General features: G+C 45.1%; 1 protein-coding gene across 2 annotated transcripts in view; it reads left to right on the top strand.

Moving 5' to 3' along the window:
- The window catches only part of TMPRSS15 (transmembrane serine protease 15), a 1,488,231-nt gene that overhangs the window by 649,772 nt on the left and 811,808 nt on the right, over positions 1-26,651 (top strand). The gene's annotated exons all lie outside the window — the stretch shown is intronic.

Here is a 26,651-nt window from a genome sequence, read left to right as displayed (position 1 = left end):
GCTGCAACAGCTCCGATCAAGCCACCAGTTGTGCAGTGAGGCTTTGCTGGGCTTTCTGTCACTTGCCATGGGTTTCCAATGAGGCTGGCACCTGTGAGGAGAGGCTTTGTGGGGCTTCGCTTCACAACTTAAAATTCTACTTTTACCATTAAAGAAGATTTTAAATTACAATTACTGAGACTCTAAACATGGCATTTCTACCTGCTCCCAAACAACCGTTATCACTTATTACATGTAATAAGGTATACCTATGCTGTCCTATAAGAGAGATAGGACTCAAAGTAGTGAAAAACGAATTTGTGAGTTTTTTAACTACCAGGATTGTAAAACTTAGAAGTGCATGTCCAACTTTTTATTTACAATACATCTTGTCATATGGGCTATTTTGGGGGTTTATTTTACCAAATCAAAATGGCAGTTTAAAATCTGCACACACAGGCTGCAGTGGCAGGTCTGGTACATGTTTTAAAAGGCTACCTAAGTGGTTAGCACAATCCGTGCTGCAGCTCCACTAGTAGCATTGAATTCACAGACCCTGGGTACCTGTACTAGAGACTTACAAGTAAATTCAATCTGGCAATTGGCTGGAATCCAATTTCACCAAGCTTAAAGAAAAGAGCACAAGCACTTTAGCACTGGTTAGCAGTGGTCAGCAAGGCAAAAGGTTTTTGGGATGACCTTGCAGAGAAAGCTACGTCCTAACTAACCAGGTTTGGGGATGACTTGCTTTAGCTTTTTGCCATTTACTTTGTTAGGATCTTCATATCAGAACTGAACAATGATATGGACCTATAATTGTCACACGCTTGTGGATCTTTCCCCAGTTATATATTGGCTCTAAGGACTCTTGTTGTAGTGAATTATTTTCTTCTGCTTCTCAAAACATGTTATGCAAAAGAGGAATAAGTGTTGGGACTCTAACTTTATGAAATTCTACTGGTAGGCCATCAACTCCAGACACTCCCTGTGTTCATAGATTTAGTTGTGTTATAGATCTTGATTTCTGATCTTCAATCGTTCCCTCATATCAGGAGGCAAGCTGGGTAGTGCTAGGTCTTGCAATAGCCATTGGTCCTTACTATCAGATGGGTCAATCTCCAGTGTATATTACTTTAAAAAAGAACATCAGAAAACAATCTGGGTAATTCCAGGTCTTGCAATAACCCTTGTTCATTACTATCAGATGGATTCATCTCTGATATATATATCTTTAGAAGGAAGACAGCAAATGTGTTAGTTATGGCCATTGAATGGGTAAGTAATTGAACATTAGCATATGCAATGGTGGGGAGGGCTGTTATTGCCTCCCTTTGACTTACCTTCCGGAAAATCATCCTTGCTGCCGTCTCACCTTGTTTACAGTGCTTTTGTTTAATGTGTACTAATGTGTATTCCGCTTTCCAAATACAAAATGAATTTAAGTTGCTTTCGCTCTCCCAAAATCCATAAAGAGTTAGCCAAAGGTAAGAGATTGTAGAATACATTAAAAGAGTTGAGTTTAGCCTTCAGCTCTCTCTGGTCAGCGTCTGCTTCTTTGTTATTGATGGTTTTGCCATTAATGCACCTCATATGTACGCCTTGCCAGCTGCCCACATTCAGGTCTAGGTATTCTTTTACCATTTGGTGTTTGCTTTTTCTCAAGCATTCTGATTTTGAGACATTTGTTCTCCTCTAGCCATTTCAAGAAACCTCCAAATGTAGATTAAGATGTATGGAGATATGATTATGAACCAAATACCCTCTTCAGGATGAACTCTGAACCAATCATGGCAGGAAGAAACTAATCCGTTCTGGTGCTAGTGCCATAGACAGATAACACAATTTTTAAGTCCATGATGTGTAAGGCACCAGGGCTCATAGAGAGAGGGATCTAAAAGTAAGTATTTTAGACTGCATCTCTTCAAACTCTTCCTAAATTCAGGTCTGACACATTGATCTAGAATAGGATCCAAAACAATACTACAGTATCTGCCAGCCACATTTCTAGTTTCACCAAATTCCAATAGCAGTTTTGTTTAATTATGAAGAGAGGTTCATTTCTCGGAAGAGTAGTCCACAGAGGTCCCATGAGTTTGATATTGATACGCATCATGAGTTTCAGCCATAGAACCTGTGTCATGTAGTTGCATTTTTAGAAGCTGGCAATGAATGGCCTGGGTTTATCAGGATTTTTATTACATTACAGGCATAACCAATAGGTTCTGTAAAATTCCAAAGGTTGGTCAAAAGTGGTATTTAACAATGCTGAAATTTAATGCCTTAAGAAAGGGGCATTTCATCACCCTCTTCCTTCTCACAAACTCCAAAGATACTGTTGTTTTCTCTCAGCCTTCGATCATCTAAATCCATGACTCTTTTGCACAGATTCCAGATTTTGTTACCCCAGTCAGGTATATTCTGCAGTTTAATCTCCATGTCCTCCAGTTTCTTTTGCTGCATCATCTGTCCTTGCCTTAAAAGAAGTTGGTCATGCATGGATATAGTTGACTTCAGTATTTGTCTCAGTTGTGGATTGTTTCATCATGTTCATAGACATCTTATAGTTTTGTCATTAATGACTCTAAAGTAACTGTCATCATGTTGGCATGTGGTCTCTGATGGTGTTTTGTCGTGAGAGTGCCTCTGAGAACAGCAGTTCGCTGGATAACTTAGGACCAGACATACATGAATCAGAGAAGTCAGCATCCTGCCTAAGTGTGGATTATACAGAACTGACGTCTTTTAGGCAAGTGTGGGTTATCACCCTCTAAGAAAAATCTTTGTAGCTCCTTCCAAATGTTATATATTGGTAAATGTACCCTTCCAACATTCAAGTGAGTATACTGTCAGAGTGTCGTTTAAAACAGCCACTCTATATTCAGAACCTGCACTGTATGACAAACACTTTTGAGTCAAGGCACAAAATTGTCATCCATGAATCTATTGTATAGTGCACAAAAACAAAGACGTTAACATAGATAAAGGGGCGCTCCACACCACCTAACAGCTGGATTTTGTACAAGGCAAAGTGCATTAATTAAAATTCATAAGTTTTACTGTGGCAGCGAGAGTCCCACACTTGTTGGCAATAGCTGTCTATGAACCTCCAGTTCTTTTTAGCAAAACACTACAGATGATCGGAATCAGAGTAGAAATATGAGCACTATTAGTTTGTAATGTTTGTTTACTTGTCATTGAGTTTCTTTTCTAAAACAGTAGACATTATATCATGGTTCAAAAAACAAATGGTCATCCTTTCCAGTATGGGTGCTCCGCTAATTCTTATCCCTCCCACTGTGTCTGTCACCTTTTCATCGGCCTAGGTATTGCCAGTTTAGGTAAGTTCTAAGTTGACTCTCTCACAACACAAGTGGGGAAACGAAGGGAGCTACCCATGAGATGGCTTTCCCAGTGGTAATGTATGAATCACAGCTCGAGTAGTGGTGGCTTACTACAGGAAAGAGTACACCTGTGGCAACACCAGCACCTCCTATATAACTGTTCTTCCTTTCTTCCTTGCCCAGCACCCGATTCCGCATCAAGACCTTGCAGGGCCCCTGTCCATGCATAGACCTTCATCTGTCTGTATCTAAGCTTGGTCCAGTGATTCACTGCACTTTCAATTATAAATATCTCCTAGTAACTTTTATCCCCACACCTAAAATTGGTAGCTCCACAGTACTATGGAGCTTGGTGTGATATACAACTTCTAGTAGTGGCCATCTTGGTTGCTGCAAAGCACCACCTTCTCAAGATTATTTTCTTACTAGAATCTCAGACCTCCGAGACATTCATATTCAAATTTCTTTTGAAGTGTGAAAGAAAGATTTTACATAGCTCTGTTTTAAGCCCTGGAAGGCAACATGCACCAATCAGTGAATTGAAATAGGAACTTTGAATGGCGGAACATAACATCTTTGCTAATAGTTCTTCTTGTAACATATACAATTCAAATCTGTGTTAGCCAAATATTGTATTTGCCCCAATTAGTAATATGTCATAAACATGTGCCTTCTAGATTCTCCCAGGTCAACGGCAGAGAACTAGGCTTCTAAAACAGCTGTTTATCCCATGTTTTATATTGTCTGCTGCACTATTGGATGGTGAAAGCAGAATTGTGTCCCACATGAGAAATTTGACTTTTAATGCACCTAGAAAAGGTATGCGCACTAATGTCAGACTACCAAAAAGTTAAATCTAACTATTACGTTAACAGAAACCGTTCTAATGCTCAAGGAAAGTAATGCTCACTGAAAGTTGTTATTTGGTTGGAGCAAGTTGGAGTAGCATTGCACATCAATCAATGTGAGATGCCATGGATTCGAAGGGTATTGGTTGGGGAAGTTGGGGCTGAAGTGAGTGTGCTGGCGGGCACATACCTGTGTCCTCCACTAAATAAAGGATACTTGTTAAATTCTGGACTTTCGCTCTTCCTTAAAGTGGCAAGGAGCACAGAATGATTACCTGCTGTGCTGGTAATTGATCCCTACTGCCACCTCTTTTGCAACTGTCTGCCTGCTAATCAATTGAGTACATGCTGCTGTTGGTGAGGGACCATTGGCTGGTACAAAGTGCATGTTTAATGTAGTGTGCGCCTGATTCCTATTTTCTGTGTAGTGCATTTCCACCGATTCGAGTTCCCGGCTTTAAGTGGGGTTGGCATTTCAAGTCAGGCACTGCTGGGGACGTACTGTGACATGTAAGTGCATTGCATCAAGTGTGGCCGACACCTGACAGGACATCTGAAGCAATATCACTAATCAGAGTATTGCCTCCATTTTGAGGTCAGGGGGTTTTACAGAAAACACTTTCAGGCTTTTGTTCTTAATCCACAAATGTAAGTGTCATAGTTTACAATTATGAATCACTGTATCCTCATGTGTGGGTGTCATTTTTAGCTCATTTAGTATTTATCATGTCCACGGTAGTTGTGATTATTTATTTAGTCACTAGCCAGTTACTGTGTGAAATGATTATTATGGGTGTAATATCTCCTCCGTCTCCAATTTTGTCAGTGCCTGGTATACCACTGCTGGAATGGTCAAGGTGGACAAACGTCTTTGAGGCATATTTAGATGCTATTGATGGTGACACTTTCCCCAACAAGAAGAAGAAAGCTTTGCTAGTACACAATTTTTCCCAGAAGGTAGGGCCATTTTAAAAACTATACCACTAGTTGAGGTACAAGTCCCATATCCTCGAGGAGATGGTGGAGAATTGGTGCAAGTGGTAGATTATTATGCATAGCTTTTATAAGCTTTGGATAAATGTTTTTCTCCCACGAGGAATGTAGTATTGGAAAGACATACATTTTTGCAAAAAGCACAACAACATGGGGAGTCCTAATCATGCAAATCTGTATTTGATTATAAATATTACCATAGAAATAGTGTAAAATCACAATTCATACATTTCGTAAAGCTATAAAAATAAACACACAAAGTTGTAAAGACCATAAGAGTGATAAAAAAGGAAAATATTAATAATAATACATTACATTATAAATTACCCCATTAATAATAACAAGATTAGTCAGGTCTGGAATGCCTTGATCTCAGAGCAGCACGGAAATAGCATGAGACAGCAGATAAAACATTGGTGCCTTTGGTAGGAGCCGCAAGTACATAAGTGCTGGGGGAACTTGAGTAACATTAAGGGATTTCAATAACAGGAGGCAAAACAAGTTCCTGGGTATGCTAAAATATTTACAAAACAGCACAATCATTGTCCAATAAAACCCAGAGCAGTCTGGTTCCCACCTTTGGGCAAGCAGCCTACACTGAGAGAAGAGCTTGTTAAAGCCCCTTGATATAAAGAAAGAACAAGAGAGGGGCAAGAATACATTCCTGACGGACTCCCCTACTGGTGCTAAAGTGCTGGGTGCAATCCGCCCCCTGTGAATACTGCACCAAGGCCGAGGTATTATCATGCAAGTTTGATAAAAGGGGCACAAAATCCCGGACCACTCCCAACGCTAGCAGCAGGCCATACAGCTTCCTGTGGTTTACCCTGTCAAGGGTGGATGTGAGGTCCATAAATACCTGGTGAAGTGATCCTGTATGGGCAACAGTATACTTATTTATGATTAAATATAGATATAGACCTTGATCCGTTGTCGATTTGCCTGGCCTAAAACCATATTGGACCTTAGAAAATATGTCATTCTCGTCTGCCCACAACAGCAGCCTGTTTAAGAGTATCTTCCCGAGGACCACTGCGTCAATCAGTTATATGGGCTGATAATACTGGGGGTTATCATTGTCCCCCTTTTTAAATACTGCGAAAATTACAGCAGTGGACCATGAGTGCGGAACACCCTCACTCACTGCAGCATTGAGTACCATTGTCAAGACTGGCCCCAGATCCAAATGTTGTCCACAAACAAGTAATGGAGTATACCATCAGGTCCTGGGGCCTTATTACTAGATAAGGTCTGAACACCCTGAGATACTTCATCTAAAGTAAAAACAAAATTAGCTATGCCCAACACTAAACCACCCTGGATCTCCACACACTCGCTGAGCCCAAAGTTGTAAACCCCTGTTCCATCCATTGTTGCTACTAAATGTGGTGGCATAAAACCTGTCCAGGCTTATTTCTCACTCTCCAAAACAGGGAGCTATCTCTTGTTTCGCAGGTCTGGGCTAAATCTTCCGACGCACTCTTAAGTAGGGTAAGTTGAAGTTTGCTAAGGCCTTCTTGTATTTCTTCTGACAGAAGGCAACATGCTCTCTATCTCTGGGGATCTGCTTTTAGGTGGACTTCAGGAGATGATGGGCTTTAGAGCAAACATGATCAAATTATTTTGGATACTGCAAGCTAGTGTTTGTCACCGGGTCCTTCAGGAATGCTGATACATTCTGGGCTATGCACGCAAATACAGACAAGATAGACCCCAACCCGAGGAGCTAAAATCCAAACAAGTAGATATCTCCTATGAACACTCAGTAAAGAGGGACACTTGAAATGGGCAGTCAATTGGTGACTTTGTTTCAGCTTTAAAGACCCTTGCTATCACTTGCAAATATTGTGAGAGGCATGATGAGATCATTCATGATCAACTGATTGAAAAAACTAGCGATAGGAAGATTCAAGAACGTTTACTATCTACGGGCAATCCTGACCTGGAAACAGCAAAAACAATTGCTAAGGTGATTGAGAATTGTCCTGCTCTAGCACAAGTTTGTTTTAAATATAACAAGAAAGATCATTTTGCCAGAGTGTGTCATTTCCCTCACAGAAATGTTGCATCTAATTTAGAGGAAAATTATAACAATGTGGAGGAAGCTGATGGAGTTTTTTGTGTGTCACAAATGGATGGAAGAATGTCAATGTTATTCCAACATAAGAAGGAACCCACCAGCCTCCGACCTATGTGTAAATGGTGTAGTGGTTCCAGTAAAGGCAGACTCTGGGTCTCCATTTATGTTATTTGGCCCTGAAATGTTCAAGAGATTCAATCCCCTCAAGTTGCGACCATCTAGTATGAAGACTTTTTTTAATGGAGAGGAACCACCTGAGGTGGTTGACAAAATTGATGGATATCTGGAATTTGAACAGTGTAAAACAACAACTGTGGTGTATGTTGCTGAGTTTGGGCTAAATTGTTTAGGATGGGATAACCAAGGGGACCTGGGTATACTTTTAGACCACAATCATCCTGACAGGGTTGTATCCAAAGGTCAGTTAACCGAAGATAAGTGTGAGTTTTTTAATTGAATGTGTCTGAAGATGAACATTTAACTCCATTGTTTCCAGAGTGAAGGTGCTGGTTGTCGCATACCTGTGTCGTCTACTAAATAAAGGATACTTAATGAAGTCTGACTCCCCCTCTTTCTGATAGTTGTTTAACAGCCTCTCACTTCCCAGAAGTCAGATTTCCAGCTATGGACATAAAAAATCAAGAACAACATGTTAAAAGGTTGACAGATTCTCCTACATTATGAAACAGCATTAACATGACTAGTAATTCATTAAATAATGTGAAAAGTGTATTGTGATGCCACGCAACAAAGAAATAAATTAATGAACGAATGGCCAAATGTATTAATTATTTAAAGTAAATTGGCTAAATGACTCCGAAATTGCTTCTAGGAATTAGCATGCATTGAGAATATTACGTCACCACGACATAAAATGAACACACATTTAAAACATATGACGCGCACTATAGACATGACCAAATGTAAAGAACACAATAAATCATGGGAACAATTTTAGAAATACGTTATTTAGTATGCAAAAGCCAAATATCAAGGCACTAAAAATGAGGAGAGTTCAAAGGGGTTGGAGTGTCACCAATTAAAACAGAGAATGCAGGGTGAAATGTGCGAGTGTGAGTTTCTTACGTAAAGGTAGTGGGTGCAACAAGATAGATTCCTCTACTGCACACTCCGAAAATGTACACCAAAGCAAACATGAGAGCATGCCTCCACCAACATGCAGAGAACAAGCACCAAATGCACATCAGCGGCCAGATCACAAATATTGTAGGTGCAACAATTTCATGTTCTTAGTGGTAAGTAAGATAGTGCTTGGTGCAAACCACTGAATTATGATAATAGACTTGTGGAGGTGGTAATGTGGGGCAACAATATTTTTGCATGCTTTGTGCTTTGCATTTTTTTGTGGTGGTGATGATATGCAGTGTTTGTTACTGTGCTGTTATGTTATTGTGTTGCATTATTGCATTGTATTTCTCTTGTGATATGCTATGATTGTTTTTCTACAGTGTGTTTTGATACGTTTTGTCCTGCTAAGTTTTATTTGTGGTATTTTGCTTGTTGTTATGTTTTTGTATACTTTTCTGTAGTTTATTTCAGTTCTGTCAACATATTTTTCAACTATTTAAGACACCCAGGGGCCGTATTATAAAATACGCCGCACTCTCCTTGTTAGCGCCAAGTGCACCTTTCAAAAGGTGCTCTTAGCGCTAACAAGGAGAGTGAGCTGTATTATGTTGAATATACTGTCCCCAGGGCAGCTGTGAAGTTGCACTTCTCCGGGGGCAGTGCATTCTAGTGAAATATGGAGAGGCTTTGAAGCAGCCCCTCCATGTTTCACTGTGCAGGCGGCAACCCGCCTGCACTTTTAAGGGGGATTAGAGATCCCCTTGCAGGAAGTTGCAGTGAGTGACTGCTCCCGCCTGCAAGGAGATGTCTGGGGGTCCATAGGACTCCCTTTACCCCCTCTAGAGGGCTGCCATCAGAGGGTGCACTGACAGTGGTGGCGCACTGTCAGTGAGCCTCCGGACAGCTTCTTTGCCTCTGCGCCCACGTCTATAATATGGCACAGTGTGTAGAGGCAAAGGGAGCCTCTCTTTTGCATGGGATTATGGCCCCATGAAAATGAGGGAACACCCTCTAGTGATAGCGCTGGCACTATATGTGCCCCGGCGCTATCTGTAGTACAGGAAGGGCAGCAAAAGTGTCTGTGGCCCTTTCTGTAATACGAAAGCACCTTGGTGGCACCCAAAGCAGGCGCACATGCCCATTGCGCCCCCGGGTCACTTCGCATTATACGGCCCCAGTACATCCAAAGCTGGGGCAGTGATCTATCTCAAACTGGGTTTCCAGTAGGGGTGGGCGGAATTTGCGAAATTAACTTTCGCAAATTATCGCGAAAATGTTTAAAATTATCGCAAACAAGCGGACATATCACGAAAATGCGGAAGTTTTTTTCCCGCATGTTCGCGAGATTTTCTGCATGGTTGCGGGTGGCCAACTTACCCATGTGGTTGCTTGCGGGCGCGGCCATCTTGTTTTGAGTTGTCTCGCGGTGCATGATCGCGAGAAGAAAGACGTGATCGCGCGACGCATGACGTCACTGCGGGCGCGAACTGTCGCGAGACAGCGCAAATGGCTAAAAACAATACAACATCTCATGGAGAACGCGACCGGATCAAGACAACTTGTCGGCGAACGCAGGGATTCAGGTAAGGCGATCGCGCGCGCGAGAGAATGTATTATTTTACAGCGCGAGCAAGAAACAAATTATCGCCAAGCTGCGGAAACCGGAAATTTTGACATTTTCGCGCTCTCCGCGGAACGCGAAAATGTCAAATTATCGCAATTTCCGCGAACGGAACGAAATTTTCGCCCAGGCCTAGTTTCCAGTGCTCACTGTGATATATCCACATCTATGCAAGTCTGTCAAACATGCAGCTACTTTTATCTTTCCCAACTCAGCAAACAAAAAGAGCTATTAATCAGACAACAGCAGTAGTTGGACAAGTACACTCCTAGCACAATAGCACATTTGACTCTATCACCACCATCAAATCAATGCCCTGTATTTTTAGCTCTCGCAGAGACAGCGCATGCGCTGCTCTGCGAGACATTTAGTGTGTGGGCTTTTATAAGTCCTACCACACGCTTTTGACTGGCACAGAGCGTAGGGTTACGCGCACAATGCCGAGCAGAGGTGCCATATGGCTTTCCTCTCTCGTCATGTTGCGCGCACATCGCACACCACTGCCAGCCTACTTTCACTTTTCCCATCGCGCGCACACGCGCGCACTACTTGCGTCCACTTTTTGCTCGCGCTCTTGTTTTCTTTAGGTTACAAATGCCATTTTGTTGATGTACAAGCACACAGAAAAAAAGTTTTTTTATTACTAATTGCACGCACCAGATGTCAAATTGGGCTGAATATTTTTGGATAAAAAGTAATTTCGGAACTGAAATAAAACATCTGGCACAAGAGTGGTTTCCGTGGTACTCATTCGCACTGCTCGGCTGGGTTTAAAACTGATCTACGTCCAAACCCTTTTCCGTGCAGTTCTCAGTCCAAGTCCGAAGCTGGTGACTGGGTCCACCCTCCCTGTTCCATGTGTGCAGTACATGTGTAATCTAGGAACACAAACTGTGTCAACACAAGGAACGTGCTTGTTCCTAAACCCATCTCTTCCAGCTCCAAGGCTCCTGTTACCGTTGTTTTATGGAGAGGATAAATGTTTGAAACAGACAGAGAAATAGCGATTGGAGCTGGCAGCCATCTGCTTCGCCATGTTTAACTTTGAGCGCTCTTTTCCATCAAACGGAGTGATTCTGTACTGTTGAAAAGCCTGATGAGCTGAATCTGGAGGCGCTGGCGAGAGTCTGATACCCTTTTGCAGCATGGTTAAAACATCATTGTTGAGTATGAAATACAGAAACCTATACCTAAGAAATAAGAAAACTACAGCTGCAAACAGGTGCATTCGAGAGACCATCTTTTGACTCAGTGATTGCTGACCATAGAATGCCCCTTTCTGTTCACACCAACCACGCATGATGTCAGTAAAAATTGCAGGGGCCCATCAGCCTTTCTTGCAGTTTTGTGTGACTGTAGAACCTCAAAGATTTGATATGAATGATTGATAGGAGGGAAATTTGAAAAATCTCTGAACATGTGTTAAAACATTTGTGGGAGTATCTTCTAAAATTTACTGAATTCTGGAAGCTAAAGAGTTAGATGCTGGCTGTTCGATGGTGAGTCACAGCACACAAGCTGCTCTTTATAACTTGTGTGCTTGCAGACACAGCACCAGGGAGACGAATGTATACATCTGGACTAAAGCCCCGCCTATTGAGAGCAATATTCAGAACAGGGACCAGAACCATCTGTCAGAGGGAAAGAGCTGTTCCTCTTTGTTTCGGATCAGGCATCTCCCCTATTTTTGTGCCAGCCATACCCACTAGATTGCCTGCCAATCTGTCTTCAATCAATTGTGGGCTGATGGATAACCCTGACGGTTTTTTATCGCATGCGCCATTGGCCTTACTAAGCAAGCATTGGCATAGCCAATAGGTCTCGCCTTCGGGACCTTATAAGTATTTAGTTATGCAGCACAATATCCTTGGTGCAACAACATTAACTGTTGCATGGCTAAACACTTATAAGGTCCCAAAGGCAAGACCTATTGGCTATGCCAATGCTTGTTTGAATATGTTACAGCCTTGACCCAGCGGATTGTCCATTTTATTTGTTGTGTTGCCTCCAAGTCTTTGTAAGACATATTACCTGATAACATAAAACTTATTGTGTAAACCTCGATTCTCACAGTTCTTTACCTCCATATTTAATAGAGACAGATTGCATGTCTTACCTTTAACACTGTAATAATAGAAACTATAGGAGCTGCTGGTTGTGAACTGGCTTTGGGGTTTCTTTTTAAATGAATGCACTTTCATGTTCTCATGTATTGAATAAATAAAGACCTCTCGGAATAGTTTAAGAATAGTCTGTGAGACTCTCGCTAGCATCCAGAAAGAATGGAAAAGGGCAGCGTCTCCAGGGAAGTGATCCAAACATTGTGCTGCAAACAACTGGCCCCAGTGGTGTGCTCTGTGTAATGTTTTGTCTGCGGATTCACGGCAGCTGAAACTGCTGCTCAAGTGCTGATAAACGTATTGACTCTGATGGTAGATTACATACATTTTCCCTATCAGAGTACAGTTCAGGGTTTCACGTGATTGGCAGGTGTAAACACACGTATTCGGTACAAAGGTTTTGTTTGTTCCGGTCGATTGGTGAAAATGTTGAGGCAAAATTGTGCTGCACGGGCCATTTAGTTATCAGTTCCACATTCTATCTGTATCTTTCTGCTGTACACCTTACCTTCCGTCCAAGTTCCTCGGTCAATGCTGTTTAATGGTAGGAACGGCTGGGAAATCACAGAAGCCATAAATCTGAGGAGAAGTTGTTCTAGGTTAAAAGTTGTCCCTTAATTAAGCTTGCTCAACTTCTAATTACTTTTGGGCCACCTCTCAGAGCCGCCTCCTCCGAGGTCTTTCGTAGGTAATTGGAGTCAGGTTGCTTCGCAGGTGCAGTGATAGCTGCCCCCTTCTGCGCTTGCTTCCCCTCCGTTGTAGATCACTGCTGACGCAGTTCCTTTAATCTCCTTGACAGTTTAACCGCGTTTATCTTCAGTTCTCCAATTAAGAATTCCTAATCTGCACAGCACGTGGCATTAAACGTACAGTTCTTACTCTTCCGGGTGGAGTTCCAGCGAGCAGTGCAATGCAAGTGTGAGCAACAGGCTTGAACAGAACTCTTGTCAAACCTTTTACTGCAAAACAAAATTTATAAGAGTTATTTCAGCCATCAACATGTGGAGGCGAACATAAAAATAAAGCTTCTGTAGGCCAATAGCACTGCGCTAACGCTGGCGTTGAACCTGCCTTAGATAAAAAATGCACGCATACAAATATATGAAATATATGATGGAACCATTGACGAGAACCGGAGCCGCTCCCGCGCCTTTTGAAGAACTGCATCTACAGGAACAGCACAGGCTGTGATTGTTGTCATCACGAGCTTCACAATGTGCCATCTGCTTGTGTATGTGCGTGTGTTAAAAACACCATATGGGTGATGATGAGTCACGTCATCAATTATCCAATGTTTGTCTTGTTGTTTGTCAGATCAAGATAAATATTCTACAGACCCACAGGATAGAAAACTCTAAACAATGCTGTTTTGATTTCTTTTAATATAGAGAGCCTAATTTAAAGCAGTATGTACAGTTAGAGATAGGAAGCCCCCTGAGTATATTCAATCAGGACCTCTATGAGTACAACAGCACTTTGGTGGAGCTCAAGCTAGGCTTGCCCTCGACAATTCCTAGCTTAGCGTGGCTGTCCATTGCGGGACCTGTATTCAGCTTGGTGGAGGCTAAACAGGAAGAGGTGGGACACGTTTAGGAAGTCACTGCGTAGTCAATGTGCAACCCAACTATGACAGGTGAAGGGGGTCGAATTTGAGGGCCAGTGTCTCCAAGAATAAAAGAGAACTGGCACACTAAATGATCCATGAACCACATATTAATATATGCGTATGTAAATTCGTATATCTATAGTAGTAACCTAGAGAAAACGTAACACAGCAGTACAGGGTCGAAGACAGTGAGCTTGGTAGCTAAGTAGGTGGGAAATGGTTGTCATTTTTTGTACAAGTGGTTCTTTCTTGACAATTTAACGTTCTCACATACACACAATACAAGTGTGATGAGCAAAGAGTAAATAGGTTCCAGGTTACACAGAGGGCGTAAACCACGTAAAACCTCGGGGTGACATTACTGGACTCATTAACAATATTACAGTAGTGTATGCTCACACTAGTTATATTCCTTAACCCTGCGTAACTCATGCCCTCTATTGTGGGTCTAAAATCCATGTGCGTCCATTATCAAGAACCCTATGTGACATCTTCTGATGTATTAGTGACAAAGCATTGCTTTGCTAAACATCTGTTTGGGAAAACTGGGGGTGAGATATAATGGCCAATGTTAGATGATGATTTCTCAGCCAGAGACCTGAATCTAGGGAGGTGGATGGGATGGGGAGCTGGGAACAGTGGGCGGCAGGGATCAAGAGACATCCGACTCGTGCGTGATGTGTGGGGCGGGGCAACTAGTCTGTGCCATGCTAGCCCTGAGGGACATAATGGTCATGGTGTCCCTTTTGGCTGTCAGCTTTACTAAGTACATGTCACAGGCATCCCATTGTGGAGGGTCCCCCTGCAGTCACAGCAATGAGTGCCACATCGTGACTTCTACCATCATCTACTTAAACAGATCTGGCAGCCATGACCGTGTGGCTGGGGCATCTGGAGATTTTCAGGCCATGGCAATGCAGCGTTTCCCCAGTGCTTATGCCAAGTCTATATATGTTTATACATACTTGCACTTGCATGTATGCGTGGAGATCCCCAGTATGCACTGCAAAGGGTCAGCAGGTAATGTCCGCTCAGTAATGTCCTACAGCATTGCCATTTCCATTTCCCAGAAGCGTCCAGTAATGGGGCTAGACCATACCATATGGTGGAAGTCTGCCTCCAGGACAGACCAGCAAGGGCACCCAAGGGGCCACAGTCAAGAACATGCGGTGGATGCAAATGGCCATTAGATAAGTTTGGTGCAAGTAGTTAAATTGAGTAAACTTTAACCAAGGGTTTTTAGATACATTGCGTAGCTGCTCAAGTGCTGTAGTCCTTTGTCTGTCTGACAATTCCTGACTAGTTGCAGTTGCCCATTTATCCCTGATTGTGGGGAAGTCCGCAACATGGGTGTCAAATAGCGCCCTTTACAACTCTAAGCAGCAGTGCCTGCAGAGGCCGAGAGAGGTCAGGCTCTAGTCGCTCAGGGCTCCAGAAGAGACCTATAGTGGTCAAAAGCACAGTAGGTTAGGATTTGGCCCTCTGCAATGAGGTTCTGTTCATGTAGTTCCCTAAAGGTCCCTCAGTGCAGCAAGGTCAGCATCTTTCCATTGCCTGATATTATGGCGCACAGCCACCCAACGTAGAGTCGGTACCACCCATATTGGTAAGCTCGTCAAGTAGGGCAGTTGGCAGCACTTGAGTTGGACATATTTGTGCCAGCAGCACTTAGCAATCTTTGTCAACCGGCTGGGATGTAGGAAAGTCATCTGGGGATCCATCAACCAGCTTATTATCACATAGTACCCTTGGTCCTTCTTCACAATTTGCCTGTTCAAACTAGGAGCATGAAAGTCAGTGCATAGGCTCCTGCAATTGAGTTGTCACATAGTAAAGCTTGTAATTTGTAGCACCTAACGCTCCACTTGCCAGGGAGGCATAACTTTTATTAAGCACCACCCTCCTGCAGCCAGACATCCAAACCAGATCTAAGAGAATATATTCCATTTCTCCGAAGAAGCACCTGGGGAGGCAAACTGAAAGAGCAGCAACATAATACCATAATCCATGGCAGCACCAGCATCTTGGCTATTGCCACCTTACCCATCGGTGACAGTGGCAGGGAGTACCTGAACTGCTACATCCACCCCCAAGTTGCCTTGCATACAATCTCTATTGGAATGGAAGATGTTCGTGCTCATGTAAAGGAAGGTGTTGGGATACAAAGGTAGGAAGTATTTTTTGCTCCCCATGAGTAAGGTTCCACGTGGGGAACAGGTCAGATTTTGGCCGATTCAGCCACAGACTCGAGGCCTTTCAAAATCATCCAGTGCCTCCATTACACGTGGGAAGTCCTCGCCCGTATCCATGAGGTACACTAGCGCATCATCCATGCACAGCAAGATGATTTCCCAGGAGTTACTACGCACAATCTCCAACTGCAAGTCCTGCAGGTGGGCTCCATTGACAAGGTAAAAATGATCAACAACAAAGGACATCTATGCCTTGTACCCCTGTGGACCTTGAATGCAGCAGACATTTCTCTGCCTGTATGCATCCGAACCATTGGAAGAGTGTAAAGTAATGCTATCCATCGCACTATCTCTGGGCCCAATCCCATTCTCTTCAGTACTTCCTTCAGGTAGGGTCACCTCAAGGTACTAAATACCTTCTTGATGTCGAGAGTAAGAGCTGCACCTGGTGGGCTCTCTTGTGGGATTTCTTCCATCACCCAGAAGAGGAGTCTTAGATTTAAGAATGAGTTTCTTCCTGGAATTAAACCATTCCAGTATTGGTGGACCAGTGTGGAGAGGCAGGGTAGTAATTGATTTGCGATAAGACCTTATAGTCTGAGTTAAGTAGGGTCTGTACAACAGCACCGTCAGTGGGTCTTTGCCTGGGTTGGGTAGGACTACGAGGAAACTTCCCATAGGGATGCTTGAAGGGTGCCCTTGTCTCTTGCCCATTGTGTAGTTATGGTGCAAGTGTCATGCTATATGTGGAGTGGAATTCCACTGAAAATCCAGACATCCATTAGGCTTTAATGCTTGTTAATTGGCTAATCACAAGATGGATCTATTCCACAAATAGCACCTTATCCAAGGTGTGGTGCTGTCGGGGGTCTAAGCGTGAGATAGGAAGGTGGTCCAGGGACTCCAGTGGGGTGGGAACTTCCTGATACTGCACCGCTTTGTATAGTGCTGTGTAGTAATAAAAGTAGACATAATTAATGTCAGCCTGCATATTCAATACTTGTCCCGTCTGATAGCGTTCATTTGAGCCTTAGGGGTCACCCGCCTCAAAAGCTGTTCTAGGACTCACCCAGCCCTATCTCCTTCTGAATGTTGCCTTGACACATATTCAGCATAATCTAGTTTCTCTAGTCTAGTGAACACTTACCTATGTTCCCTTGGGAGGGGAGTCATTTCATCTTCGTTCCCAGTGTCGGTCCCTGACCATACTTCGCTGCTCTGATGGCCTGTTAAGCTCAAAGGTGTGAGTCCGCAGCATGTGCTTTACCCCATATGAAATTTAGATGCAAAAGCTCCATGTGACCATCTTAAAAGTGTTCCATTCGACCCCCGCACCAGTGGTGATCTCATCATTTTCAATGAATTAGTGATGTGTACACCTGAGGTATCACCAAAAACCCTGCCCTGCAGTGCCAGAGTGTATAGTTTCCCTGTGGGTACCGGTGTCAGCAATCTTCCCCAATGCTGCATAATTTTAAGGGGACTGTGGTCAGAGTGTCTGGCCCCGTACTGAGTGGCCACTACCTGGGGCACAAAATGAGAGTTGCATAAGAATAGCTCTATTCTGGTGTGTAGTTGGTGGAGCTGGGAGAGAAATGACTATACCCTAGTGTGTGGGTGCATCGAGCACCAGATGTCCTGCATTTGTCTATGCGTGAGCCAGTCTCTTAGGGTGTGTGACATGCTAGTGTTCCCTGTTTGGGAGGAAAGTACATGTCTAAAGTGATGTCATACACAGCATTGAAATCCTCACCCCATATACTAGGTGTCATTAGGTCATGCATCATTGTGGTGGTAAGACTCATGATTAACTTTTGCTGTCGGTTGTTAGGCACATAGAGGACTAATAGAGTAATCAGCGACCTGTCCAGCATCCCCTCCACCACCACATATCTACCCTTTGGGCCACCACCATGTAGCTCACCCTCACCAGTACTCCTAGTGCCTCCCAGATGAGAACGATCCTGGTGTATCCAGAGTAGGCGGTGTCAACTATTTGGCCTCTCCATATCCGCTGCAGATTACTGAGTTCTGTGTTGGTCATAAGTGTGTCCTGTAAGTGAGTGATGTCTGCCTCTCTGAGTCTCAGTTAGGAATATATGAGGTGACTCCGCCGAGAGGTAGCCATCCCCGGGACATTCTAACTGATATCATTATATGTAGACAAATCTTGAACGGGCGTGCTGTGATGATGTGTCCCTAAGCCAATCCACACCATCCCTATTGGTTGACCCTGCCCAGTCCCAAACAGGTGCATCCTCCATGTGATTTGTGTAACTTGATGCTGCTGCTTCACTGAACTTAAACTCAACACAAAATCCCCAACTCCCACACCCTGTTCAGGGCAACAACAAACCTCCAACCAATTATAAACCATAACTGGAGTTCAACTAGTGTGTTCCTACTGGATTCGGAGGGAGGGGACCTCCTCAGTAGAGAGAAACAAGATAGCAGTGTATTAAGTCCAAGCCCATATACAAATTTAACATTGGCCTTACCTCCCCATTGTGCAAAGAAGGCTTCAACTCTCAGTCCCTGCACACTGGAAAAATCAGGTGCTGGGAGGCATCATACTGTACCAGTGGTCAGATCATATTGCACGGCCATCATCGGGGTGAGTTCACAACCTGATCATAACTCCACCAGGATATTCTCCATGGCGAAGGCCAGTTCATGACCTGGAGAGGCGGCCCTTGAGCTAGTTGATGATGGCGACTGTCTATGCTGTGACTCTAACTCCGCCACAGCCTGGGCCTGCCTGCATGCTGCCTGCTTGCCAGTGGATTGACTCCTGGGTCGTCTGTTCTGTGTGATCATCTTCTTGTGTGCTGACGCCACCTGTCTCCCTCTAGTTGCATATCATGAGGAATCAGGGACACCCCCTTTAACTTCAACCACTCTTGGAGGTGACTTAAAATAAATGTAATAGTAGCATCCATTACCTGCATCTTGGCTGAGAATATTAGAAAATATATCTCTACCAGTGAGGTCCAGCTAGTGTCGATTCATCTGCCTCCACCTAGTTTCTGAACTTTCTCTGGCTGATTCGTAATAGCCCCAGAACAACCACCAGTGCATCCAATTTAGGGTCCTGTGTGGTTTTCATGTCCTTAGAGGCCCTCAAGAGTTCATCAAAGTGTTCATCCTGTTTCTGTGGGGCAGATGGGGGGTGTCCTGTCCCCGCCTGGCCCTGTGTGGGGTGGTCAGGTGGGACCCACCTTCCTCTTCCCCCCTACTCCTGGCAGGTCATTGTTTCACTATCTTTGCAAAGCTTCAAGTAGGAGGAGGGATGTTGGTGCTAGGTCAATAGGAGCAGCACCACAAACTCCAGGGTCTAAATGTGCCTTCAGGCTGTGGGTTTTTGCTAGTCCTTCACATTTGGTGAAAAGGGTGTCAGTGTCGTGCCAGTGGATGGCAAGGGGCTGAGTAAGCCCCGGGCTTCCTCTCCTAGCAGCTACACAGCGCACCACACAGGCAGGTAGGCCCACAGTGATCACTGTATGGGGCCCTCACATCGCCTGGGTCAGGCAGACATCCACTGGATGCCTCTGATAAGATAGAACAATCATATCATCTACCGGTTCGGTGTTCTTCGCCTAATATTCTTGTCCATCCCAATCGCAATGTTGAGGCCAACCCCCGGGGCCCAAGTGTTCCGAAGGCAGTGGCTGTTGCCCCACACCTCTCGCTGTGCGGTCCTGCCATTGGGGGTTCCATCGAAGCTGCCCTTGCAGGTTCTGGTGTGGGCATCATGAGGCCAGGTATCACATTATGATCATGGGTTTCCATTGTTTGGGAGGCCCCTGCATTAACCCCTCCTGCTCTGATAACAGTCTGTGGCAGGGAGGGATAGGCACAAAGTCAGGAATACAAAACGCCAGTGTGAAGAGGGTAGACTGTGGTTTTAACGGCCTTCAGGCACAGGCTATGCCAGTGGGGGACCCGCAGCATGATTCTGCACGGGGGTTGTATGACGGAACAATGCTGCAACTACCAGCCATGCCTGTCAATACCACGCATGCATAATTGCCACGCATGCATTGACACTGTTTTACCACACATATGGCTTTACCATGAATGTCTTTACTATGAAAATGTTGTTGTAATGGCATGGTTGGTAAAAACATATGCTCAGTGAAAACACACACAAGTGCACACAATCATGGTTGATAGGCTCCGGTTGTGTTTACATACCTGCGCCAGTTGGATGGTGCGCATTGTCCGTTTCGTTGCTCCATAGGGGTCACACCACGTGAGGGGTTTTTGCCGTGTGCCTGCATGCTCTTTCTGCCTGCATATCCTCCAATGAGGTTTCATGTTGCAAACCATCTGAGCCAGCACTCCAGCCTGATAAGCTGTAAATGGTAAAAAATGTTTCCTTTTGTTTACAAGCTCATCATAAGTAGCCCTCACGCACCATCCTATACAGTTTCCCTGTAAGCCGCTGTTGTGCACCGGCCTGACCACATGGCGCAGGGTCCTGCTTACAGGTCGAGGCTTCGATGGCCGTAGTCGAAGATGAAACTCTCGGCAGGCCAGCCATAAGCTGGGACGGTGTTTCCAGTCGGGCCTCAGGGGTGGGCCCTGACCTCCACCACTAGGCCCATTGGCCACTCCCTAGTCCTCTTCTGCCCCCTTTGCCATTCACAGTCCCTCTGGCCATCACTGTACCCGTTTCCTGTCCTTGAGCCCAAAAACATCCCCTGCAGCAACCCCATTTCCCTAGCCCTCATACCGCCCCTGCCGTTGTCAGAACACGCATTACCAAGAATCCTTTACAAAGAACATGGCCATAACACGCAGGTCCCATTTCATAGTAAAGGCATGCGTAGTAAAGGCATATTCGAGGTAAAGGATCGGTTGTTATGGACAGGCGTGGTAAAGGCATGTTTGTTGTAAAGTATGCATGGTAATGGTCATGCATGCTGATGACCATCTTGCAATGGCTCTTTCCCCTGCACAGGGCACGGCTTCGGATCCATCAATGGTAATGGCACTCCCCAGGGGGCTGACTTCTCAGTGGGCGTCGAGGTGCTGCCAGAAGTACACACCACCTGCTCAGGCCCTGCAATGCATGGGTAGCTCAGGGTAGGAGAGACCTGGGATTCAGGACTGGATGGACCACAGCTCTCAGCGGTTGTGGTGTACGTGAAGGCATCCTTAGCAGTGCTTTGGCAGGCCAGGCAGGGCGAGGAGAGCCCGAGGCAAGTGCTGTCACCCATTGTCAGGCGCACAATGCCCATTGGGCTCAAAGGGCTTCAGCTCCCCCGCCCCATCGTGTGTGTCAGCCTGGGCTGAGACAGCTTCCTGGGCTGGCGACCGTCTTATCGCAGCCACACAAGAGTACTTCACAGGTCTTTAAAAGACCATTTACTTGTTAACGAGGCTTTGTTGTGTTTTCACCCCTTCTTAGGGCCCTGCAGCTCCACCCTGCCTATTGCCGGAAGACTTAGCCCCCCCGAAATTTTTACTAGCCCACCCCCGAAATTTGTCTCTAGTTGCGCCTCTGCCCATTGTGCAGTGCCGGAGCTGCCAGGATGGTGTTGGGCTGACTTGCCGCACGGAACTTGCCTATTCCACATACGCGTTGGTCGCCATCTTGGCTCTACCGCCATAGGAAATGCCAGTCATGATGTGTTTGTTAGTGATACAGTTGGCGTTAAAGATTGCACAAGCTGTCACTGGAAGGCAGTGACATTCCTTCAGGATGTGGGTGAGGTTATTATGTATCTTGAGTCTCTTGAGAGGCATATAGGATTCCCTTAAGGAGTGGTGGTGAGTTTGATAGGCCACAGAGTAGGACGTTGGCACTATCCAGATGCAAGACTAGTACAGCCTTGAATGGGGCACTGAAGTTAATTTCTGAAAAGAATGGATTCACTTTTTTGCGTAATTTATAACGTCTTGAATCAACATGAGTCTTATCATTGCATATGACAAGTGAAGAGAAATGGGATCGAAACGTCATCGACCTTTGTAAACAACGTGCACACTTACTATTTGTCTCATATTAGTGTCACGGTTGTGCTAACTATTACGCTTGTTTCATTCTTTATAATTTTAACAAGCCTCTTTGTTTTGTTTTGCCTAAATGTTTTTGTTCCTTGTGTCCTAATGTCACAAATTACCTCACCTTTATGTCTCTGGGTACAGGATTTTTATCCCACTTTGTATTTTTTGTGCTTTGTTAATTAAGAATAAATTGGATTAATTCCCTATCCGGCTGGATAGTCAACATATAGAATTGATTCCATTCTATATTTATATAACCTGATTTACTACTTACAAGGACCGTTGTCCATGATAAAAATTGATACGCAAGGTCCTTGCATACCTATTTTGGGTTCCCTTGTTATTGTAAAACACAGTATCACATTTAGACGTGAAATATATTCTGCGCCAACCTCCTAAGCGTAAACATATTAGACCATAATCTCCTAAACATAACTCACGTTGGGAAATAATCTCACTAGCATAAACCATAGTGTAGAATAAACTCAAACATAACTCAGTATGCAAAACCTCATAATCATAAAACCACATCTAGAGGCATAAATCAGGGTGCGTAAATCATACTATATAAATCACATTTCCTAGCACCACATAAATCACATCAAGGCCTGATGCCCTATAAACCTAACAGTCCCCCTGGCCAACTGGCCTTCTCAAAGGGGCTCAAATGCCCTATGTCCAAAAATGTCAGGGCACGCTGCCAATGCAGCAGAATCCAACAGCGCGCAATGGCGCAGACCTAAACGTTGCAGCTGGCACTAAGTGCTGCGCAGCTGTGAAAGTACTGGGGCAGAGGAGTGCATCTCACTCCTATCTCCTAAGACATGCCCCCAAAGAACTGTGGCCTAAACGTTGCAGCTGGCACTAAGTGCTGTGCAGCTGTGGGTCACACCTGAAGGCCTGGCACTCACTGTGCCCTTAGAACAAATATGCACAACTTTGCAGCTGCCCGCGCTGGTGCGGTGCAGCTGAGAATCATGGGAAGGGGCCCTGGCATGACTGTGCCCTCGGGCCCCACTGGGGGCTCTTAAAATAACTTGGTCCCCATAACTTTACAGCTGCCGTTCTAGCAAAATGGGGCAGCTGTAGAAAATGGCCACCACGGGGAAGCACGGGCACCACTGGCCCTCGGGACCCCCACTGGGACCTTTAAACAAAATATGGCCAACGTTGGAGCGGCCCTCTGCCATGTCGGCCGCTCAGATACTGTGCCTCAAACCGGCACCAACAAAAGCTGGCACTCGCAGTGCCTTGGGGGAGCAACACTGGGGGCAGGCACCGATAGCGTGCCTCAACATACACCCCCCTCCCCACCTGCTCCACTCACCGGACTCCGTGACTTCTCCCGACACCACGGGCAGCATGCGGGGCTCTGAGAGCCTCACTGGGGATCCAGCTGCACTCTGCAGCTGCCATGCAGGCGGGCTGGGCTCCCGCCTGCCTTCATCCTCTCCTCCTGGGGTCGGGTCTCCCACCCGGTCACTGGAGCCCTGCTCGCCATGCCGGGTCTTGCTCTTCACCCGGGCATCCTCTTCGGAGGGCCACACTGCCATTGGCCGGTCAACTGCTTCCTGCGTTGGACCCGCCCGGAGTCAGGCGGACTCTGCCTGGCTTCCGGGCCGGGAATATCGATCGGGCCGTGGCGGTGATTCTCTTTAGGCAAAGTGCGGGGTGGCACCCACTATTTAAATAAAAGGAACCAGGCAACATGTGGGGTGGGCACCCGCCATTAAAGCAAAACACGGGGTGGGCACCCGCAATTTGAATATAAAAATAAGAGGGGTGGGCACCCGCGATTTTAGAAAAATAACGTGGGGTGGGCACCAGCAATTAGGCACAACCGGGGATTCCCTACGCTGGGGATTCCCTCCCAAAGCGATTGCAGCCCAGCGCTGCAAGTGGGAAAACAGAAGCGCTCCTCCTCAGGACAAATAAAGCGCTCTGCAAAAATGGAAAAAAGCGCTCACCAGGCGCTGGGATTACCATAATTCCTGAAGGTCCTGGAGGATGATCAGAAGAGCAAAAGGGATCCCAAAAGTCCTTTAGGTATCAAGGGGCAATGCAGGGCCCAGGGAGGCAAGCCCTCATGGCACCCCCCCCGGGCCCAGCAGCAGCACACCCCAGCAGGAACAGCACACCAAGACTGAACATTTTCATAGGGTCACAGCCCCTATATTTATATCACATTTCCCTTTGTGTCACAACAGAGGGCTTGGGGATACCAGTCAGAACTGGTTTAGGGGGATTTGGAGCACTTTGTTTTGCCAAGCTCCTCTTCCCCTTTGTCAGGTGGGGGATCAGTGATCAGACACACCACAGGGGTGGAGCCAGCATTGTACAGTCTGGGCATAGTCCTATTTAGAGTCAGGGAATTACTCTTCCCACTACTCCCAGCCCAGGTGTCCCATTCAGCCTAGCGCTGACTTACCCTGCCCCTCCTGGAGCCACCCACACCTCTCAGCTCCTGTCACTCACAAGCCAGACATGCAGTTCACATCAGGCAGGCAGACACATAGCACACAGAAATGCCAACTTCTAAAAGTGACATTTCTAAAATAACCACAAGAAATCTGTGCACACCTTTGTGCAGCATTTATTCACACAATTTCATACATACCAGACTTGACCACACTGCTCCTCTCATAACAGGAATTACCACTGACACACACTGATCAGGGAATCCCCAATGCATTCCGATGAGAGGGCGGCCAAACTTTCAAATGTAACACAGAGAGCACACACACTTTACACTGGACCACAGTGCTTAATTGCTGAGAGGTCTAAAACACCAATATCATGTCAGAGAAACGGCAAAACTTTTAGGGGTGAACCTGCCAAAAAGGGCCAAGTCCAACAGGTCCAATGCCAACATAAAGTCAGTAAAAGCATTTAAGTCTTTTTAGAGGCTGTTGGCCGCCAACGCCATCAAAACCGTGTCATCAGCATATGACAACAGGGGTACTGGTTTGCCTCCTATACTAGGAAAATCTAGTTGCTGCTATAGCAGAAATGACTCCAAACCATTTGTGTATAAAAGGAATATATAAGGGGCCAGGATGCAACCTTGATGAACCACGTTTGTAGAGACAATGGGCCTGATCTTATCTCCCCCAGGACCATAACGAATGGCAACAGTAGTGGAGGCATGCAACCTGTGCAACAGTGTAATAAGGGCTTCCTCAAAGCCCATTTTTTCCATTAGTCTCCCCAGCTTCCCCCGATTTACTGTATCAAAGGCACTGGATAAGTTCAGGAAGGCCAGGTGGATTGACCCCCTCCTGGCATTCATGTACTTACCCATGATCAGGGACAAGTTAAGGCACTGTTCGTTTGTTCCCATACCCCTCCTGAAGCCATATTGTGTATTGGATATAAGTCCAGAGGCATTAGCCCATGACTCCAGGCATACAAGGATTACCCTCCCCAGGACTTTACATGTGGCATCGATTAAAGAAATAGGTCTGTAGCCCACAGGGTAATTCCTATTACCTTTTTTATAGATCAGCACCACTACTGCCTCTTTCCATGATGAAGGAATACGACCCACTATTACCTCTTTGAAGATATTAACCATCAAGGGTGCCCATAGTTGAGGATTGCTTTTAAACAATTCCAAGTGCACCCCATCAGGGCCTGGTGCTTTCGAGGAGATACCCTTTACTAAAGCATCCTTGACCTCACACACAGTCAGGGAAGAACTAAGTTGGTATGCAGTTTCTGAATTAGTTACTATTTCATCCCTTTGTTCTTGTAGTGAGACGCAATTTGGGTTAAATATTTTTGAGAAATGAAATTCCCAAACTTCTCCCGATATTGTCGATTCCATACTCCTTGCTTCATTACAGAAAATGGGGTGATTATTAACTTCCCAAAAACTCTTGGATTCCCTTAGATTACTAGCCCTTTCAAGATCTTCCCAGGCCAGTCTTCTCAGTTCATCCTTCCTCTGCCCAATTACGCGATTATAGGTTTGTCTCATGCTCTTGTTTAAAATGTGGTCACGGGGAATTGCATGCAAGACTTTCTTAAGATCTTTTTGTGCCCCGGAACACTCAGCATTGAACCATCTTGTTTCCTGGCGTTCCCTCTTTTTCACTGACTTTGTCAAGTTTTTAGCAACATTTTTACAAATTGATTCGAAATCCTGTATGACCACATCTGGAGGAGAATCGTAAGGCATGACATAATTTGGCTTAGATTAGTTTTAACAATATTCTCCTCGAGTTGTGAGGGATTAATTTTACTCCATTTTAATCTCACTCCCTGATTGCGATGATGCTTAAGTGGGCACTTATCACCCTTACCCACCTGAGCCATTACATACAGGGAGACAGTGAGGGGATTGTGGTCACTAACAGGGTTTGGTTCAACCGCAAAACTATCTACAAGGCAGGCAAATTTTCTAGATATTAGCATATGCAATCTATGTGGTGGGTCTCAGGACCTATATTTTTGCTGGGAATTACCACACAGAAACCGCTCACTAATCACTTGAAATTCACCACTGTTATGTTGGAAGGCCATACAATCTACCACACACCATACAGAAACACCTTCACGAGGAAAACCCACACCTCCCAACCATGCTTTAACCCCAGTGTGGTTTAGAAATAAAATGTTCCACGAAAGAGCCTCCACTGGATGAGTCACAACTGAAGAGCAATATCTGTGCAAAGCACTAAGAGGTCAATAATTGTAAACACTGTACTGTTCAACAGTAACATAGCGTAATACATATATTACCTGTGCTGTAGGAGAGTCCACCATGAG

Source organism: Triturus cristatus, chromosome 8 (assembly GCF_964204655.1).
Source record: "Triturus cristatus chromosome 8, aTriCri1.1, whole genome shotgun sequence".
NCBI classification, from domain to species: Eukaryota; Metazoa; Chordata; class Amphibia; order Caudata; family Salamandridae; genus Triturus; species Triturus cristatus.
Note: the sequence above shows the minus strand (reverse complement) of the source record. Positions and strands in the feature narration are given on the sequence as shown.